General features: G+C 37.0%; 1 protein-coding gene across 2 annotated transcripts in view; it reads right to left on the reverse strand.

Moving 5' to 3' along the window:
• Positions 1–770: 770 nt before the first annotated feature.
• LOC122809167 (phospholemman-like) overlaps positions 771–14,043 on the reverse strand; it is a 935,896-nt gene continuing 922,623 nt past the window's right edge. For both annotated transcript variants that reach the window (XM_044080456.1, XM_044080455.1), the window contains one exon: positions 771–4,167. The gene's annotated coding sequence lies outside the window, so the exon portion shown is untranslated. The remainder of the gene's footprint in view (positions 4,168–14,043) is intronic.

The following is a 14,043-nucleotide window of genomic DNA, read 5'->3' on the forward strand; positions in this document are numbered from 1 at the left end:
ATTCTCAAAGTAAAAATGGGAATATTTATTCTTTCCCTCTCTCCAGTTATTACTTATGGTTACCTTTTCATGTTTTCCTTTGCTTGCTACTCTCCCTTCTTACCTTCCTATCCCCACCCTTTCTTCCCCATTTGTATGATGAGCATGGTTGTCACTTTGCTGTGCTGGCCCTCATTGGACTATCTGCCACTGTGGTATGTTGTAGTTGTGAGGTACTCCAGTGTGTGCGTGAGTGTACACAGCCTTGTGCCCACACTTGCATGCTTTCTGTGGCATCAACCACTCCAGTCACTTCTACCTTAATAGTGCAACTCCATCCCTGAACCTGTTATCACCATTTAGTCCCCACAACATGGCCTATCTAATTTTCTTTACATTCAGTATTACTGATTAATGAATTTATGCTAATCCTGACTCATATCTACTTGCACTAACTGATCCCTGAATTCTAACACTGAACATTTGTGATGCACTAATATTTATATTCACAGTACATGTGTAAGACTTAAAAAAATACTCACTGTTTTTATAACTTTGTGTTATAAGGCTATTTAGCATCCTAACAAATTCCTTTACAACACTAGTGTACTTAAAATATGGCAACAACACAGGCAATTAACTATTATCACAATAATATGAAATCTCCAGAAAAGCATGAATGACATTTGGTTTAATATGTGTTTGTAGTCAGTATCTTGAGCTCTGCATGATAGAAAACCCAAACTGTACAGGACTGTCTAGTAACTGGAGGTAGTTTAAGAGCAATGAGATAGAGAAGAAAAATATTTTTTTATTTCATTTTAATGAATATACATTCTTAATCTTTTCTTGAAGACAGCATTCTGCTTTTGTTCCTTCCATGATACAAAAGTTATAATTTTTACTGGAAAATGAAAAATAAATGTAACTAAGTGGTATTGATGCAAAAGAAACAGCTGTAGTCTACATTTTTGTTATAATATTTACAATAAGACACCAATATCCTTGTATTAATTACATAGATTTTATACTTCTTTAATGATTAGAAGAATTACAAAAATGCCTTTCTGTTGATTAGTAGTTTATTAATCCAGTTAATTGTCATTTTCTTTCTTATTAAATGACACCTTCTAGAATTAAAATAACAAAGTAGGTTGTTGCTTACTTGTCCATGTACCCTGTTCATTTACTCAAGGTATACTGTTTTCTTTAACACAAACGTAGATACATGGTTTATTTCTGGTCTTCTCCTTTAATTATACAATGTAATTATGCATAAAAAAATGATGAAGGGTGCCAAACCAGTTTAGATGAAATGATTCTCTGCCTTTCTGCATTTCATGGGAAAGGGAATATATTATAACTGGAAATGACAACCAGATGGGTTTGTTTGTAAGTTTTCATTATGCTCCCTTACAGCTGTAGAGGAGATGACATTGCTTCTGCATACGCTTTCCCAATATGCATGCTGCAGCTGAGAGAAGTGACGTCTCAGTCGGTTTAAGCAACATGGCCTTCATTCATTCAAATATTCATTCAAGTGTGATGAATGCATTTCTTTGCCAGTTTTTTGTTTGTTTTGTTTGTTTGTTTGCTTGTTTGAATAAGCACATGCTTACAGTTTTTGAGTTTTTGTTTGCTTGTTTGTCTAGTCACTTCTCAATGAGGGCATGGAGTTGCTAGTTTAAATCAGAATGTGAGAAAACTGCCGAGGAACATTTAGCATGCCTTTGCCTGATAAATCAGGCAGCATGCACTACACACAATTTCAGTTTATAAATGTACAGTTTCAAAACAAAGGGAAACAGTATGTCAGTTTTTACATAACAGCAGACAAATAGTATTACACATGTTAAAAGGAAGTGAAATACTAGCTGTATTGGGGTCATCTGTGTATTAAAGTAGCAACATCCCTTGTTAAAGGCAGGTCACTAGTTTAGGGCTGATTCAAGGAGTCAGAGGCCAAGGAAGAATAAGCCCCCCCCCCCCCCTTCATTAATAGGAGACACACATACAGGCATAAAATACAGCTATTTATTGCCTTGTTTCTCTGAAAATCATTAAAAGAAGTCAAGGGATTTTAAATGCTGTGCTGGCAGACCAGTAATGACATTGCTAGGAACTTGGTCTATATGCACTCCTTAGCAAAGTCTTTGGTAGACATATATGTTAGTCAGGAGCAGAAAATGAGGCATTTTTTTAAGTCACAGAAAGTAAAGCTTATGTAGTGCACAAATGAGAAAGCCTTGCATAGAATGTGATTGCAATAATAGAAGGGGAAGGAAAAATAATTAAATGGAATGTTGCCCTACAGTTATGAGGGATTATAGATAAATCACTCAATGGGTCATTATCTGTTTATCCCTTTAAACATCTACATTTCAATATTTATATCTGTCTGTTCTCTGCTGCTTAGACCCCTGTTGAATATCCTGCTCTGTCACTATCTATCGATCTATTTATTGCTTAACCTTCTGCCAGTATCGTCAAAGATTCTATGCCTGCATGTATACAGAACATATTGTGATGTACACGAGTGCAGTGACATTTCGACTATAGTTCTAATTTAAGACTTCAGAGTCAATAAAGCTACAAGTAGGTTTTCAAAGTCAGGCTGCACTGAGGGGATATACTGCTGCCAATTATCATAAGCCTTAGTACATATATTAAAGAATAACTTCTGAGTCAAACTACTGATAGGTTTACATTTGCTTTGTATACAGTTTTCTGGATTTTTATTAAGTTCCTTTTAATTCATTACTGACATGATACTATGATGGAAATCATGACTTAGAAAAACATGCTCTGAGAATAAAATTAGTTATTCTGAGATTGAATATGTCATTTTAAAGTGTGTCATATTTTTAGACAAACATGGTACCGTGCGTGCGCACACACACACACACACACACACACACACACACACACACACACACACACACGCACACACATTTATATGACTACACATACAAATGTCTTAAAACGCTTGTTTCTGAAACTTTAGTATAGTTATATAAATATACATAGGATATTTAATGCGTGTGCATATGGGACATGCCAGCTAGCTGAACAAACAAAATATGTGCACAAGTCCTGACTCAGGTCTAACATAAATGCATCTAAATTTTAATTTTTATACTTTAAAGTCATCAATATAGGCATAGCTCTGTTCCACAGGAGAAAAGCTATGTAGTGCACTATGAATACTCTTAGAAATCAGAGACAAGTGTTTGGTTCAGAAGGTAGAAGAAGTCATTTTCTAGAGAGGGTGGTACTGAAATTGAAAGACATATATTATGGGGCTGTAGAATCAGCCACTATGGCAGCCCTAAGGGCAGCAGGCTTAGGCTATTGGTATAATTTGTGCAACAATGCCAAGTCTGTGTAAAGAAGTCCTTAAGAGAAAAGGTTAGAAACAGAAATGGGATACTAGACTGATAACAGATATAAGGACTTCTGTAGGATAAAAATAGCTCAGCCCTGCAGATATTTTTTTCTGTAATACATACTAATGTAACACAAAAAAAGGTAATAAAATATTACCTTATGGGTCCTTAAAAAAGGAAACCTGATTAGCATATACATTACATTTTCCTTACTCTTATACACTTTTAAGAAGATTTTGTCAAGTGTGTGTTATTTATAGATGTGGAACATCCTATGAGCAATGCTGTTTCTAACAGCTTTTTCTTAAGAGAAACAAACGAGCATCTGAAGTGCCTGCTATATGATTACCAGGCAAGAAGCTTTAACAGAGTTCCAGGAAGCTGAAGACAGACACAGCTCTTCAATTTTATTTCATGACAATGGAAGATGCCATACTGTGTTGTACTACATTTATTCTAGATTTAGTCTAGTTACTGTAGAAAAAAGCTACACTACTATGTCATATATGAAACTAACCAAATTTACATTTTAAGAGAGCAAATGTCGCTGTATTTATGCATGTTTTTTCCCTTGCATTAAGGACTGGCCAGTTATGTTTCAGCTCGATAGTTTTTGCTTGATGAACAGGGTGACATCTAGTGTTCACTCAGTGGTTTGTGCACATTGTATTCTATAAAGTAAGGCATAGCTAAAGACCAGAACAGCTTGTCCATGGAGCACAGTAGAAAAAATTAGTTTTTGTTTTCTTTTTCTTGTTTCTTGAAGCAGTCTGACAAGAGAATGTTTTCTTTGATGCAGGACCTAAAGAGTTAAACAAAACGGCATTAATGGAGCTGCAGAAATCATTAGCAAACATAAGATTCATGTTGGACTACTACACAGTGACACACTTTCTGCTTTCCCCAATACTCAGTGAATATCTTACTGATATAACTAAGCATTCAGAAAAAATTGCAGTTATAACAATGCTGAGCACATAAATGGACCTCAAGAGCTCAAAAATATGATCCATTATTGATCTGGCAATCACATTTTCAAATCATTCTTCCTTTTCCCAAGTAATTGCAAAACCAGAACTGTCTTTAACCCTCTCAGCTTTTTATAAAGGCTCAGGATAGAACTGCCTAGAGGAACAAAAATGAAATTACTACATACATAGTCAGAATGGATTTTATATATATATATATATATATATATATATATATATATATATATATATATATATATATATATAAAATATAATTTTCTTTCAAAAATCGTTTTTATTAGCAAACCAGGGAGTATATAAATAAGCAATTATATAACATTAATATCCTCCATTCCACCAGTTAAGAAAAAGGGTCATTACTGAGATGTTTTTTTTAATTCTACATCATCTTCCAGAATATATCAGGCCTCCTCTAAATCCAGATGCTCCTTCCACCCTACCTAGATAGTGCACGTTTCCAGATGGTATACCCTTTTGGTACTAGAAAGCTAAAAAAAAAAAAAAATTGAAAAGAGATGTTTAAGCAAACTGCATTGACATACATACAGACAGATAGACAGAAAGAGGAATAAAGGCAAATCATAGAAAGACCTTTGCCAGTGTAGCATCCTGTAAAAAAAAGTCATTTAACAGAATCTGTAACTTATCCAAATAAAAGCATGTCATATGTAAATTCTATCACATCTTAATGCACAAAATAAATGCAAAACTTGTGTGCTGTAATGCACACAGTATATTCCTGACTAATTCCTTGTTAATGCATCAATAGATTAAATGTGTAATGAGAGATAAATGAATATTGTCTCGGTCTGTATTTAATTACATTTGTTTGTGTTGGTAGAGTGTTACTTTGCTGAATTGTACAAACTGAACAGAGACATACGTGCTTACTATTTGGTATGGAGATGCTTTTTGATGTACATGCATGAACATGGACCCTTGCCAGGGCTAATATCAGTAATATTATTGGCTTTATTTATAGACTATTACCCTATATGACCAGAAAGACTAATGGTCGTTGCAGCAGAACATATTTATAGGTTCATAGGTTGATACTAGGCTAACTACCCTAGGGCATTTATAAGACTAGTCAGAGTGTGTTTGGCTTTCACCACCCTTTTAGATTAGTTGACTGTGCCTCTGTATAGTAGGTCACAGAAGATAGCCCTTTTAAGGTTAGTTTACTGTGCCTCTGTCTAACAGGGACACAGAAGATATCCCAGGTGTAAACTTACGATCTCCCATCCACTCGTCAAGATTTCTCTTGAAGAGGGTCAGTGAGGGGCTCTGCCTAACATGGATTGGAATTTTGTTCCAGAGTGAGGGGAGCCTCTGGGATATGAATCTGTCCCTCCAACATGTCCTATTTATTTCTGTGCTGAGGTTCAAGTCCCTGGAGCATGTAGCTCTAAGGGATTTGGATTTCCTGAGGTGGAGCATGTCCATTAATTCTGGGTTGGACATGGCTTTATACGTCAGGCACAGATCGCCTCTGAGTAGGCAGTATGCAACTGAGTAGAGCTGGAGTTTTTTAGCCGAGCTGCATAGGGCATCTGTTTGAGTCCCTTGATCCTCTTGGTGAGGTACTTTTGGGGTCTTTCCATTTGCTGCAGGTGTCAGGTAAGGTGCATCCCAAATGGGGCATTGTATTCAATTATGGGCCTGATGAGTGATGAGTAGAGGGCCACAATGACCTCTCTTGATCTAGATGTGAACCCTTTCGTAAAAAGGTGGGCTATATAGAAGGTCTTTCTAACCACTTTGGCAATGTGATTGTCAAAGGTGAGATTTACCTGCTGAAGAAGTCTACCTGGCTTTTTGTTGACTTTATGATGTGCAAAATACAAACAGGCAGATATCAGACAGCTCAGCACATTTAGTAAGATCTTAAAGTACTGCTCTTCATTTGTTGAGCTGAAAGGTAAAAAAAATGATCTTTTTGTTTTTGGGATGGGGGTGTGGTAAGTACAATCTATGATTACCAACGTGGGAATGCCAGGCCTTCATTTTTCTAACATATAAAAGGCAGCTCGTTGTATAGTGAATGATACCCAAGACTGGGAAATGTCATAGCCTACTGAAGTCTGAGAAATGTCACAGCCTACTGAAGTCTGGGAAATGTCATAGCCCGCCTCCTTTGTGTGAGGTAAAGGAAGGCAGTTGATGATGAAACTGAAGTTTACATTTGTAGCCAATGATCCCCTCTAGTTATGTCTACTTTTCTAATGTAATTTGTCTTACCGGTACTATTTTACATGGGATACATAATATACAATCATAAAAACCTGACAGCAGAAGATAACATTAAATTGATGTATGACACTGTTTCAACTAGCATCTCACACCTTCTTCCACCAGTACCTCCTAATCAAGTTTCCAAAGCACATACATGTAAAGCCATATGCAGTCTTTTTATTCAAACTAGTTCACAACATGGAAATCACTTTACCCATAACCTTTTATCAGAAGAAAAAAAACAAACTACCCCATGTCCATCTTGATCCAAGTTCTATCTACATAATAGACTTGATACTTTCCACAAAACCTCCTTTCTTAGCTTGTTTATCCCACATATCACCCACACAGTTTATTTGTATGTGTGGTACATCACTTGTGTTCCTCTTTCATCAAATCTATGCAGTCCCAGATGCTAAACCTCTTTACATAACACAACCACCTCCAAATGTCTTCCCATCCTGGATGCTCCGTTTTGCCATGTTTCAGTAGTCCTAGCTATTTCTCTGGGAAAGGCCACCAAAATTGCATGCATTACACCAAGTACAGTCTCACCAGAGAATTGAGAGATAACACTACAATATATACCTTAAATCTGCACTAAAACATTTTATTGCCCCTTGGCACCACTCTTTCAGTTTGTATATACTGACTCATTTTTACTGTTATCAGAAAATCCAGCTCCTACTCTAATGACAATATAATCTAACAATCCAACCGCCAATTCACATGGTCCCTTCCGATTATATTTGCCAAAATGCATCACTTTGCACTTTCTTATATTATATCTTATTATCCAAATATCTGTTCACCCCTGATTCTTTTTGTTGTTCCCCATCTTCCATAATTCCCTCAACAGACAGCCCCCCCCCCATGAAACATCATCACACTAATTCTGGTGTCACCTGTGAGCATACTTATCACATATTTATTCCCCCTCCCCCTGATGTCAGAATACTGGTCCAAATATTGACCCCTGTAGCATCTTTTATCACCATAGTAGCAACATGTAAAGAATTTAGACCACAGACAAAGCTCAAGAAATTCTTTATTTGGCACAACTGATATAAAGTATATATTAGTGCTTTCACACTAAAAGTGCTTCTTCTGAAATATAAATAAATGCATGCTAAAAATGAAGCTACTACTTGGGTGTTGTTACTGGACACAGTCTGCTTCCTGCCCATAACTTCTTTGGACATTATTTTACTATCTTCCACCACCCATCATGCTTTGCTTTCTTCCCAACAGTAAATTTTCTACCCATCCTGCTTCATTTTCACCAACCCATCTTATCATTACAGATAAAAAACATCTACCTGCTTACAAATTCACATGAATCTTCATAAAAATGTTGACATGGGGTCATTGAAAATATTAATGTGTGGTATCTGTTTATAAAAAATTCTCTCTGTAGCATATCAAATATAACATATATGTGTGGAAATGGTCTACAGTGCTGATCATGTAAGCTATATAACTACATATAAGACAACCACAAGATGGTTACCAGTTCTGTGACTAAAGACCTGTCTTCTGCAGTGGAGTGGAATGATTTCTTGGACAAAATTGTCATGACATTAAATTCTTCAATTATAGATGAAGTAACATGCAAATATGTGTATATACTGCCATTTATAATGCCAGCAGGAGAAAGAAGATAGTTCTTATGTTGCACAGGTGGACAACTATGAAGATCTTATAAACACACATGAAGAAGGGTATTCTCATTTTTGGAAAGTATACTGTAGACAATAATGTGATACAGACCCTAATGAGCACTATGTCAAGAGATACTTGGGGAGATACATGTGTAGACTCTGCATTACAGAGTATAATGAAGGCATATAATTAAATGTACTTTCAGCATCTTGGAAATGTCAGAGGCTTTAAGGTCCATGTCTTGCCTAATCAGGAAAAGGAATTAAAAGGAGCTACAGCAATGTGCCATTAAAACAACCCAGAAGGAATGGGCAAGTCTTCATGGTGAAAAGCACAATGCTTCAGATCATTGCTCTTCCTAATAGCTTCAGGCTCTGTTATGCAATATTTTACTTCTCCTATGGCCTATGTTGAGTTTGTAGAATTCTCCCTGCACTGCGTTGTTTTGGTTTCCCCTGGACTACAACTCACCACCCCCCAAACATACTGCTTGACTAGCCACTACTGTTTTTAAGTATTGCAGTCCCTTTGTCCTTGTTACTTTGCATGCCACTGCAAAAGGTCTGAGAAGAATGAAATCTGTTAATTATATAACAAAATAAATAAATAAATAAATAAAGGGTTATGATATCTGCCAAAGTGTATCTTTGAAAGAAGATGGCAAGTGGAAGGGTAGACACTATTATTACAACAAAAAAGAGGACTTAAAAAGAGCGGCTAAGATGAAGATTGCATAAACATTTAATTATGCTATGATGCCATTACATCATTGCCAAATAATGAATTACTAACTTCTGTGATTTCTGTCCTTATAAGCATACCTTTCCCATTCCCTCTTCCAGTTAGCTTGACAAATCCAACAAAATTATCATCGATGCCCACTTTAGAAATCCAGTCTGTTAGTCCCTTATTCCCTCTAAGAAAATAAATACTTCCTCATTTCTAGAATAAAATTCAAAACAATTTTTCAGTACTGATACCTCTTTCACTCATAAATACCTTTTAAGCATTTCAGAACAAAAATATCATGTTTCCCAACTCTCCTAATAGTTAGCCGAAAAGTACTACATCCATAAGCCTCTCTTCAAAATTCTTCCATTCCTTCTTAATTCTTATGGTTGCCTAACTGTTCATATTTCTCTTAATACATTAGTATCTTTATTTCTAAGTTTTCTAAACAGAAGAAATATTACAAAATGGCTTGTCAATGATCTATCAAAGACAACATAATGATTATGTTTCTGAAACTTAAACATTTTACGCAAATTTGTTAGCACTGGTTACATCTTCAGTAGATTCTGTCTACATAATAAACATACACTTCAGTAATCATAGTTTCCAAGTCCTTTCCCTATCCTCCAGTTTGTTTCATCCCTACAATAATTCTTCCCATGGTTTTTAAACCACAACTGCATAACCTTTCAGATATCTAGATTACAGTCCTGCTCTATCATTACTGCCCAAGTAAATGATTCTACAAATATTTCATCAGACGTTACTTCCATCCAAGACGACTCCAACATAGTATTATCAGGAAAATTACTGACCGTTTTATCTGTTGCCCAGTCAATACTTGTAATGAGTACTTCAGATATGTTATTACACTGAGCCCAGCATTCTACTCCCTAGTACAACACTCACTTCTAGCTCCCTAAGTATGCTTCAGCTTGGCATCACTGTTAAATATCTATTCTCTTTGACCCACCTCAGCCACTGCTTCCCCCATCTAACACTTTTAGATGCTAATAAGAAAATACAGCTGTCTCTCTTGTGAGTGACAGCCAAAACAAAGGTCCATATGTACACTCTTGTGAGTGACACAAAAATTAGAACAGATCATTTAAAGATAACTACCTGCAATCTGATGGTGGAACTAGGAATTAAACCTTGTATTTAAGGGGTGAAATAAAACATTACAAAGCTTTACTAGAAACGCTCACAAAGACCCAGCTATAACTTGCTGTGAGGGAAAGGTTAGTTTGTTTTTTCTTTTTAGCATTTTGTTTTGCTTTATTGCCTTCCTCTATTTTGTACATTGTGATTAATTTTCTTTATACTGTGTTTTACTTGTATCCTACTTTTAATTCTATATTTAAACTAGGAAAGAGACCACAGCTGTGTCTCTTTTGAGTCTCACGGGAATTATTTTGTTATAGCTCTCCCACCCTGGTGCTGTTGTGTTATTAAACTCAACTGTCTTTCTAGTTGCCTGCCCCTTATGTTAATTTGACCACATATCTCCTTCCCTCTCTTCCTTAATTGACTATTGTGAGTAAGCACAAAATTATCATTTTGTGAAATCATTCCCTTCAGCTACTTAAATCTATTGGCCATCCCACTGTATTCCATAGAACCAATATATAAAGTGCCCGCCCCTTTCAGTCGACCTTACTCTTTTAAAGTTAGTGGCTCTACACTTAGATAGCTAAAGCTCAAGTTTTCTCCTGTTTCATATATAATTGCTTAGCGCATGCTACAGCTATTAGGGTATTAACTCATTTTCCATCTTACCTTTAAAATCTGCAACATCTACTCAAAGACCACCAATTACTGGTGAGTAGGGCCACCACCTTTCCTTGAGGCTAAAACTGGTGTAAGACTGCCCATTTTGTGACATCACTATGTCATCAGCCAATGGGATCTCCCCTTTTTCCATTCCTGATTCCTGCTTTCAGCCGATTTACTTATGCTTTTCTGTAAAAAATCATAGTAAATCAGTCGATTTAACAAACTCCGACAGTCTGTTGCCTTTTTGAAACAGAATACCAGAGTTTGTACAGTGTTTTTCAGACTACTGGAGAATCAATTTGATTTCTGGATAGTCTGGAAAAAATGGATTGTTGGAACCCTACTGATGAGCCCACATTCTGCCTCTCAGTAGTCCTCTTGAGATTTGTGCTTCTGTTTTGCTCCTGATGGGAGAAGGAGCATAGGAATATTATTTCCTGCACACTGCTGGAAAGTCTAATAACTACTTCATATGTGCCAATTTGGAATTTGTACTTATATTTTGCTCCTGGTGAGAAAAGGAGCTGAGTGCATAGATTCCTGATTCTTTCTGGTTGGGAAGAGAGTACCTGTGCCTGGCTTTCCTACCTGGTCTGGTTGCTATTCAAGGCATTTACCAGGTAAAGGCTACAAGAAGCCTACACACCCTTACATCATCTGGGACAAGTATATGGATCAACAAATAGGCTGTGGCCTGCTTCTCATCTTCGGATTGGTGCTACTGTTTTGCTTCTGGTGAGAGAAGAAGCAAAGTAGCATTATATTCCAGCAGAGTGAAGCTGTGATGAGGCCAGCACTAGTAGTAGTCCAGCAGTTAGCCATTCAGGTGTCTGCTGTCATTTCATCATTCTTGACAAGCTAGTTCTTTCTTTTCAGTGAATACTGCCTGATTTGCTTCTAACTTCAGAATATCTGCCTAAATACTTTATCCATAAATCATCAGGCTCTAATTATTAGTTTCTCCCCAAGTGTTTTGCAGTGCCCTGTATAGCCACAGACACCTTGAGTTGAAATTTGTCCTGTAAAAGCACCAATGCATTTCACCGATACCTAGTTGCACATAGAACAACTAATTTGTAGCGACAAGCACTGCCCCCTAAGTTGCAAACCAAATACGCCTGACATCAACGTTATATTCTCATTCCAACTGTCTAATTAATAAAAAGCATCTGTTGCCATGAATATGAACCTTGCCACTATCTCTGTTACCAGCTTGATGGATATGGGCATCCTGCGGCAATGTAGAAATTGTCTCATGTTTACTAACAATGTTAATTGGTATGTGAGAGATGTATTTACACAATGTCACTGGAGGCAGCACTCTCACATAAAAGTACTCCTAATGTCAATAAGGTTGGCAGTAGTACACATGCTGCACCCATGAAACACAATTCAAAACATGCACATAAACCCATATATGCTGAGGCACTTAAACCACAAATATTTCCTAAATGGAGTACACATAAACACACTCAACAGCCCTGAATGCACTCTTTTAAAACAGCACCTACATCAACACATACACCCACATTTCATGGAGTCTGTACATCTTAATCCATAAGGCAAGTCACCACAGAATCCAACATTCTTTTCATTAGAGAATCCATTATGAGACACGCTGATGTCCTTCTCACCAGAATGAGTAAGGAGAAAGTTATGGTCAGTTGTTTGTCAGGGTCCAGGATCTGCTACATTCCGCACACACTCAGGTCATTGGACCACAAGTACCAGTATTACTCAATCGTAGTCCTTGTGGGTGTAAATGACCTGAGCTGTATCTCACTAGACAATATGAAGAGAAACATAATGGGGCTCTTGGAATATGTGTCCCAGGCTGGTATGAGCCTAGCATTCAGCATCATTTACCTTCTCCTAGGATGATGCCACAATATGAACAAAAGATGACTGACAACATGAACAAAAGATGACTGACTTTAATAATTGACTTAGTTTCTGCCATCATTCTAAGGAGCGCAATATTTATCAACATGGAATGAGATGGTCAGCAGACCATGCTGCTTTGCCAGGGATGGTCGGAACTTCTCCCCTCTAGGCTTTAAAATATAAGCTAAAACACTAACCTCCCCATAGTGCCTTTTTAGGTAATGCAAACTGACAGTATTTCCGACATAGCAAATCAAAACCAATTAAATCAAAAGATGTCACTGCTTAATGCGAGGAGTTTAAACAAAACTCCACTCCCTAGAAGTTCTCTTCATCCTAGAGAATGCTGATGTCTGTGTGATCATTGAGACATGGGTTAATGCCATGGAGAGCATACCAACAGTACAAAGTTATAATGTCTTCCACACATTTAGACTAGCTACTACACAGACAGTGACTAAATGTGGAAGTGTCTCAGTTTTCATCAAAAATAAATATACCTTAAGGCTGATCAAACAAGACAATGCATTTGAGCTTCTCCACATTCAAATCACCATAGGAAAAATCAAATACCACTTCCTTGCAAACTACAGTTGCCCCTGTATGACCCAGGAAACCCATACCATGTGTTTGCACTTATTGGAAACACTCACCATCTAACTCAATACCATATTCATGAGCAATTCTAATTACCCCCACTATTACCTGGGAATCATACACAACATACAGGCACAGAGATTCCTGGATTTTGTAAACACAAACTCCCTGGACCACATTGTCAATACACCAAACAGGGGTGCAACTATACTGGATCTGGTCCTTACAGTTACCTATTAGAAAATCGAAGTTACGGAACTTCGAATACCATATGGTCAACACCATATGATCGAAGTTCCGTAACTTCAAAAAAAAAAAAACAAAGACAACATACCCTGATGGGTTAAAGCAGGGTGGCAAGCCTCCCTGCACCCCCACTATTTAAATATACAAACTACGAGATTGCACTTTAATGCACTATGGTGTGGAAAGGGAAGATTTGCCTTTCTTACACTGTAGCGCAATCTCAGAGTTGGTATAGTTAAGTAGTGGGGGGTGGCGGGTTCAGGGGGGCTTGCCCCCCTGCCTACACCCTTTACTTTTTCTTTTTTTTTTATGTTCATTTTAAAGCATTCAAATTTCCAATTGTTTGATCATTAAAGTTTGATCTTTAGTGATTCGAGCAATTGGAAATTCGATGTTCCAATAGGAACCTGGTCCTTACTAATATGGTAAAGTCAGACCACAAAATGGTCTCCTTTGAAGTAAAAATAAAAGAAAAATAGATCCTGGAATATCACTTAATAGATAGCTAAGGCTATCTATTAAGTGATAACCTTTCAAAATTTCAAGCCTCCATGAAC

Source organism: Protopterus annectens, chromosome 8.part0 (assembly GCF_019279795.1).
Source record: "Protopterus annectens isolate FY-2018-M chromosome 8.part0, PAN1.0, whole genome shotgun sequence".
Classification (NCBI taxonomy): Eukaryota; Metazoa; Chordata; order Ceratodontiformes; family Protopteridae; genus Protopterus; species Protopterus annectens.